We start from the raw sequence: 7,521 nt of genomic DNA on the forward strand, positions 1-7,521 counted from the left end.
TCGCCTTAGTTCAGCAGCCATGTGTGAACAGTTCAACATTTTACGATGCGGTCATCGCGTTTGTTTGTGCAAGATTGTCGTACTTCTTCGATAGTGAGGGTTTGGAGTGAAAGTGGATACGTGGAAAACACCTCGTATGCTGTGTGCTCTTGGCTAGTGCGAATTTTATGATCACTTTTGAGGTTTTGACAGTTATGTGCCAGTAGTCTAGGCTACAGTAGACTACCTGAATGGTCACAAACAGTGAAATATATGCTGACATTGCAGTGAATGTGTTCTTTATATGGGAACAAACAAAAATGCCTATATAAACTAAATGGGGTAGGTAGGCTATACATTGGCCAGGAAGCTGAACGGAGTCAAGCGAAACTGATGCATGCGTGCTGACCAAAGATTCTAGAATAGAGCTTTGCTCTAGAATATTTGGTGCTGACTCAAGCTCTGGGTTACACAAGCCAGAGTTACAGTAGCCTAGGCTACGTGTAACAGCGAATAAAGGAAATGACGCAGGCTCATCTCCATTTCACACTTTTCTACAGTGTCTTGCGTAGGCCTGCACGTTACTTGCTTGGACACAGCCCACCGTGAGCCTGCTTTGTGAAATTGGCTAAAATCAGAAGGGGAGAAAACTGGAAAAGGGGGAGCCTTAGACAAATATAGCCTAGATTAGCCTTTATATCTTAGCTGCAAATAATATGAAAGGTGCATACTGGGTAGAGTCAACATTGGACATACAAATTTCAGACCAGCCATAATAGACTACTACTATGGACAAACATAAGCTAAATTTAGTTTATGGAGCTAAATAAAGTTTTTGGAGCTAAATTTAGTCTGTTTCTTTTCCCTTATGGAGGTTTGAAGACTGTTGTTTAAGTATAATCTGCTGATTTATTTGACTGTCAGACGATATCCTGTTTATTCTGGAAGCAGAGAGAAACAGAAGTGTAACATTCTAAATATACAGCACTCACATCAACCATGTGGACTTTAACACTGTGTGGCCCACCCATGTAAAGACAGCAACAGAATCTTGCATAAGTGAAACTGTTACATTACAGCTATGCATATTGCACATGGCTTGCTAGTTGGTGTGGTTCATCTTTGGAAAGGTTTGTCTAGCTATGCTATGGGACTACAACTAAAGTTGTAGGGGAGTCAGTGCTGTACACGTTCCATGTCTCAGACAGTCCGCCTGGCTGGAGAAGCCCAGATGCAGCTGTGTTGACATTAGCCTGCCATTCCCCTGGGTTAAAGAAAGCATATGCGTGCAAAACTGCAAGATCAGGATATTTAGTGCAGGTTTTCTTACCAGATCCTTTCCCCATGCATGCATTCTGTTTTAAACCATTCATCTCTCCTTATGTATCTGTCCAGTAATAATGATTAATTGTTTACTGTTTACATATGTTAACATTTTATTTAAGAATTAAAGGAGATTAGCTGGTGAACTTGCTGGTTACTCATTCATTAAAAGATTATCCTTTCAGTTGAGATGATGGAGACATTGCTCAGAAAAACTGCAGTCACTCTAGTCACTGCAGTCACTTATGAAATTCATTGTTATGGATTATAAGGATATGAAATTAAAAAAAAAACGTGGACGTGTTTTCCAGGATTACCCAGCATTTTACGTATGACGTTATTTAATGTAATTCATTTCTCAGGATCTGTAAACATTTGGGACCAAACATAACCCTTGATAGATGCCCCCATCTGGCTACAACACAAATGTCATCAGGAATACCATGCTTTTTTGACTCTGAGCAAAAACATATCACGCTATATTGGATGCCTATGATACAATAGACTGTGCCATCCTTTGTACAAGTAGTGGGGGATAATAAATGAATAATTTATTGGAAAAAGTTTCAGATCAGCAAAAACAATGGAGAATGCAGGAGGAGGAATCCTCATGTGGTCTGTGCTGCCCCCCGTCAAAGAATCACATGGGTCAGTCTAACTGAATGTTTGCCAGGCTCTTTCAGTAATCTCTGATGATCAGTTAGTGTGTGTGTGTGTGTGGGGGGGGGGGGGGGGGGGGGGCTGTCTTAATCTAGGGCAGTCGTCAGTAATCCTGTCCAGTGGAAGAATGCCGTAGGCAGCGAGTGCTGACAACGCCAGCCTCAGCTCCCACACGTGTCTCCTGACAAGCTTTCGTCCTAAGACTGTAGGTGCCCTGCATAGTGGCCTCTTCAGTGCCTGGCCAGCATATCATACAAGTGTCACAACAACGCGCACACGGTGATTGTATGACTTGCACAGGATCTTAAAAACACGAAAAATTGAAGTTAGCAAGTGCATCAAGAACATGCAATGCCTAACTTTGAATTATTTTAGTATTGCCAACTCATTTCATGTAGAGCTCTGCTTAAGTGTGCAATGTCAGATTTATTCTCAAGGTAAACAACCTGAGGCATTTGTTTGCCATACAGTCAGTTACACTACTCAAACAGTTTATCAATGTTATGTGGTTTTATTCTGTTGCCAAAGACAAACCCAAATACATTCAGCAAGTGGCATCTCTGTCTTTACAAATCTGAATCTTTGATAGTAGTCGACAAAAGTATCACAAAAGTGCTATCTCTGAGACAATAAAACTTTGCTTGATGTAGAATACCCCATCAAAAATGTGTGGATTTAACATGGGGTTATTTTAAGACAGCATGGAGGATATCCGCATAGGAGAGGGGAAAAGGGAAGCTTTTTTTTTTCAAAAGGCTGCAGATAAGCATTTGGATTAAGGCTAGAAAAAAAAAAAAAATAACACTTGCATATTAATCCATACCCACAAGCAAAACCCAAACTCATCTCACATACATGATTCTCTGTAAAACTCTCCCAACAGTTGGTATGATGCCACGTGTGATGCATTTTTTGCTCTGTTAATAGAGTCTTCCGCCACCCAGTGTTCACTAGTTGACATTGCCATATCGCGACTTGGAAAAGCTTGGATTTGAGGTGGGCGCCACCTTATGGTTCACTGTTGGAGAACCTCATCGCCGGATGGATATACCGTATATGTTCACTTTCCAATGCTGTCTCAAGTGCAACCCTATTGCCTTAGCAACATCACTTTCAGTACAAAAAGATGCTCTGAAAAGCAAAGGTATCTGTGCTAATGTTTAGTGATTAGGGCGAGCATCATACAAAATGTGTACAGCTGTGAGGTGCACAGTACTGACTATGCAAGACCTGTTAGAGATGTGTGAGTTGTTTTGTTTAGTGGGGGCAATCATTGTTAATATATAAAGACATTTTGCCAACCAGGGAGTATGTTTTCACATATACTGTTGGCTTAGTAGTAAATGTAGGCATGTGTCACAACAATAACAATTACAGTAGTGATTTATTTTACTGAACACTAATGAATTAATTAATTCTGTAGTTAATGATGGGATTAATCACATTCACAGGAAGCAAGTGAATATAAAGAAAGTCTAAGTTATTTAACTATTGTAAATAGAAAGAACAAGAACATAATTTTAAACACAAGGTTTTGGTGATCCTTCCATAATATTGACAAACTAACTATAACATTTTAAGAAGTGGTTTGATGAAATATTTGAGTCTAATGAAGCTTGTGAATTCTTGACACTCCACAGCAGTTGTCTTGTGAATTGCCAATACGAATTCAGTTTTTGGTGGTATGTAAAAGACAACTTTCCCTTTACATGAGGTGATGAGTGATCTAACTTGTTGAGAGGAAGGGGACAATCTCTTACCCAGAGTACAAGCCATGCCTTGGGACCAACAAATCAGATTCTAAACATCTACGGGGTCAAAAGGCTATTATTGTAGGCACTGTAGCAAATAATTAGTATCAACTTATTATTTGAAGGACAAAACGGTATTTCATGAGTTTTCAAAACCATAATGGTATTTCAAAACCAACTGGGATGTTTAACAAAATAAAAAAGTTTCCAAGTGGCTTCCAGCTTCATGTTTATGTATGTTTGTAGATTTGATGAATAGGTCCAGTTAATCTCAGTATTACCATAGGTTTTTCTTAATGTGCACCATTTGTGTGTGTTATTTCTGCTGTTAGGCCTTACAAATGTAGAACCAAACCATTCCTGTAGCTGGATGTGTATCTTTGGGGACATCCATCTTTCATCACTCCACTCTCACACCCAGTCCTACAGACTACAGATAAGAAAGAACACGCAGAAGACATACACACAAGATTACACTGTCAAGATTGTTTGGCATTCGTTGAAGTCATAGCCTATGCTTAGGCTATACGAATAAGACTAATCAAACCAATCTTTGAAACACTAACACAAAGTTAACCATGATGTAAATCTAAATCAAACTATTCTTAATTTGACTTGATTAGCATTATGCAGCGAGTCATCTAATTACTATTCGTATTCTGTTGTGCACGACACAGCAAATGATCTCTGTCGGTAGGCCTACATGGAAATAGAATTACCACGAGATTTACGCAAATGCGTTTTATTGCAAAAATAAAAACAAAACCCATACACTGGTAGACCATTAAAGCTAGGGTTAGTAGGGTTCGTCACATGTCAAAAAATAACATACATATAAAAAAATGACACCTGTAGGGCATTCATTCATGTTAGGCTTTGGGTTAGTCGATAGTAATTATAATGCATGCATTGATCAGAAAATAGCAACATAGACATTGAAATAAACCGGCTGAGTGCATCGTTATGACTAAATGCATACTAAGATCAATCAAAAACTCCTCGAATCAAACGTATTCGCGCCGAGAGACCATCTCTTCAGAGCGAGCATATGTTCGTGAAAAAAGGGAGATCCACCTGCCGCGGCATACACTACGATTGGAGGAGACAGACGCGCTCTTTTGCAGAGCCTTCCGGTGTCCAGTGTGTACCCATTGCGCATCGATTCACGTGGGTCATATGCCAATCCCCCACACTGTGGGTGATTCTGAATGTCACCCATTGAATAGTCTCTGAATGAAGGCGTAGGTTTGATAGTTTCTCTTCCAAACTTCAGCGAATAGACACAATTCTTGCGTAAAAAGTTCACATCTCCAGTGTCATCGGTTGGTAAAGTGCTTGTAGAGCGGATCTCAGGGTCTTTCTTAAGAAGTGATTCAATGGAAAATGAACTGTTGAAATTCGAAGAGCGTTTGTCCTCCAACACAGGTAGTGGTGTTTCTGCCAACTTGAGGCTGGTCTTCATAGCGTTGGACACTGCTGGAATTCTGGAAGACAACCCTGTTAGAATATCCCGCGTACCGCTGAAATGGCGTCGAAGCATCTTCGGTGTGATCCGACTCTCGTCGACTTTCCAGTAGTTCCGTCTTGCATTCGGGTAGTCAGGGTTCACCGGAACCTACCATCAGATATAATAATTATAAGTCATTAATCAGGTCATATGAATTGAAGCAACTCTAATAAAAATGAAATGCATGAATTAAATTAAATTACATTAGCAAATAGCTTACCTTCACAAAGCAGTCGTTGGATGACAAACAAACTCGGACGTTATTTTCCAGACCCTTTCTTTCGCCGGAGACAAATGCACTCAAACTCTCCATCAGCTGTTGAGACAAATTACAGCAAATTGTAAATTTGTGCGAGGCAGAGAAACAAACTTCAGTTCTCCAGAGTCTGTGAAGTTGTAAACGTACCTGTCCAAATGTTAGCATCTTGTTTGGAGAGTTTTGAATTACATTCGCAATTAAACCAAGATAGGTGCTATACTTCTTCGAATATCGTTTATATTTCCTCTGTGGTGTCCAGGTGGATTCCTTCTTCAGAACGGGCGGTCTCTGTGTTTGTTCCATGTTGTGGTGGATCAGGCAATCACAGACAGCAGCAGTAAGACAAGTTTGAACTCTGTGGACTGAACTTGTGTGTAACCCTGGGTTTATATTCCTCCATGTAGATCAGACCAATCAAAGGTGTGCATTCCACGTTAAGTGAATGCTTTTCATGCAACGAAAGGTGTGAAACGCCGATGGCCAGGTGGGCATGCCCAGTAGGTAAGATGAATAGTTATATTGTGTTTAAGTGTTCTTTCGGGAATATCTTGGTTAACATTTCCATGTAGAGAGGTAACGGGCTAATTTGAAGTAATTGCAGCTTTAAAATGGAGAAAGCAGTCTGCAAATAGGCCTATTGCAACATGCAAAATGCTAGATAGTCTGTATGATGTATTAGGCCTACCCCTGGATGCGTAAAATAAATTCCATACTGTCTGGTACTTTCACATTTTTCAACAGACATGTATTCGGTTACTTTTGCCATACAATTTGATAAGAGTGCAGGGAACAAAACTAAAATGGTTAATGAGCATTGGGCAATCAAAGTCTGTCTGATGTCATCTGTACCCTAGTGGTTGAGTAAAATTTTATTTTATAGCGCCTGGTACTTTCAATTAACTTAACATAGAAGAATTGATTTGATTAAATGCACAGTGAAACATGGTAGAATACAGAAAAACTAAAATGCTTAATGCGCCAGTGGTGTTTTCTGCCGAGGGAAGCCTGGCTTCCCCTATCACGTCAGACAATCGCTGTTATTGTAAATAAAACATGTAGGCCTGTTTAATCGTTTTTACGGTTTGGTTCATTCTTTCTGTGCTGTCATCTCCCGTTTTCAATGTGCACTGAGAAACAAGGTCTGCTATGCCATATGAGTTGCATTAGGTATTAGAACATCTAGCATTCACCAAACTAACATTTAAATTCATCATGCATTGAAAATTGATTGATTGATTCAAAATGTAGTGCTAAAAGTTAAGCAAGTCTATGTGAATTCCCAAAACCCCACAGAAATTCCTTTTTGAATTGCTAATAGTTATTTAGGGTTGAGTTTGATTGTCCACTATTAGGTGATAATGAGGAGTCTAGCATATCGAACTGTAAGGCAGACAGCCTTTGCCTTTGTGTAAATAAACATTTTAAAGCAAACATGTCATGTCAGTTGTTCTAAGATAGAGACATTAAAAATTCTGGAGCATGTTGCACTTATGTAGCACTTATGTGTAACCATGACTCTGTTGTCCATTGCTTCTAGAAAATGATACTGCACCAGTGATGGGAATTACTGCATGGGACATAGCTTGCAAAGATTTGGTCCGATATTTGGGTGAGGGACTATAGGCTAGTGCCCAACCATTGAAACCATGTGGAAGATTTTTCATACAGATGGTAGGAAGATATCTGCAGAATAGCTGGACATGTTTTTTTAAAAGAAGTTTGTGGACAACAAACAATCTGCTAGATTCAGCAGAAAACCCATAGACCAAACAGGCTAATGAAACCTCCCTGCATCTCCCCCTCTATATATCTATATTACAGCTAACATTTGATTATGATGAAGTTCATGTTGGCTTGAATTTAGAACCCATTGTATTTGAAAAACACATGCTGTTTTGATTAAATCTTTGGGTCTGTTTGCCTGCTGTGAATTCCTAACATTCCACACTAATTGTCATGAGAGATCCTTTATAGTGAATGCACTGCACAGTCCTGAGGAGGTGAAAATGGGTGCAATTGCAGGTCTGTTTGAATACCCTCAA

Source organism: Alosa pseudoharengus, unplaced genomic scaffold (assembly GCF_046254945.1).
Source record: "Alosa pseudoharengus isolate Yale_2024_CS ecotype anadromous, Long Island Sound unplaced genomic scaffold, YU_APseudo_1.1 YU_APseudo_1.1_scf_23, whole genome shotgun sequence".
NCBI lineage: Eukaryota > Metazoa > Chordata > Actinopteri > Clupeiformes > Clupeidae > Alosa > Alosa pseudoharengus.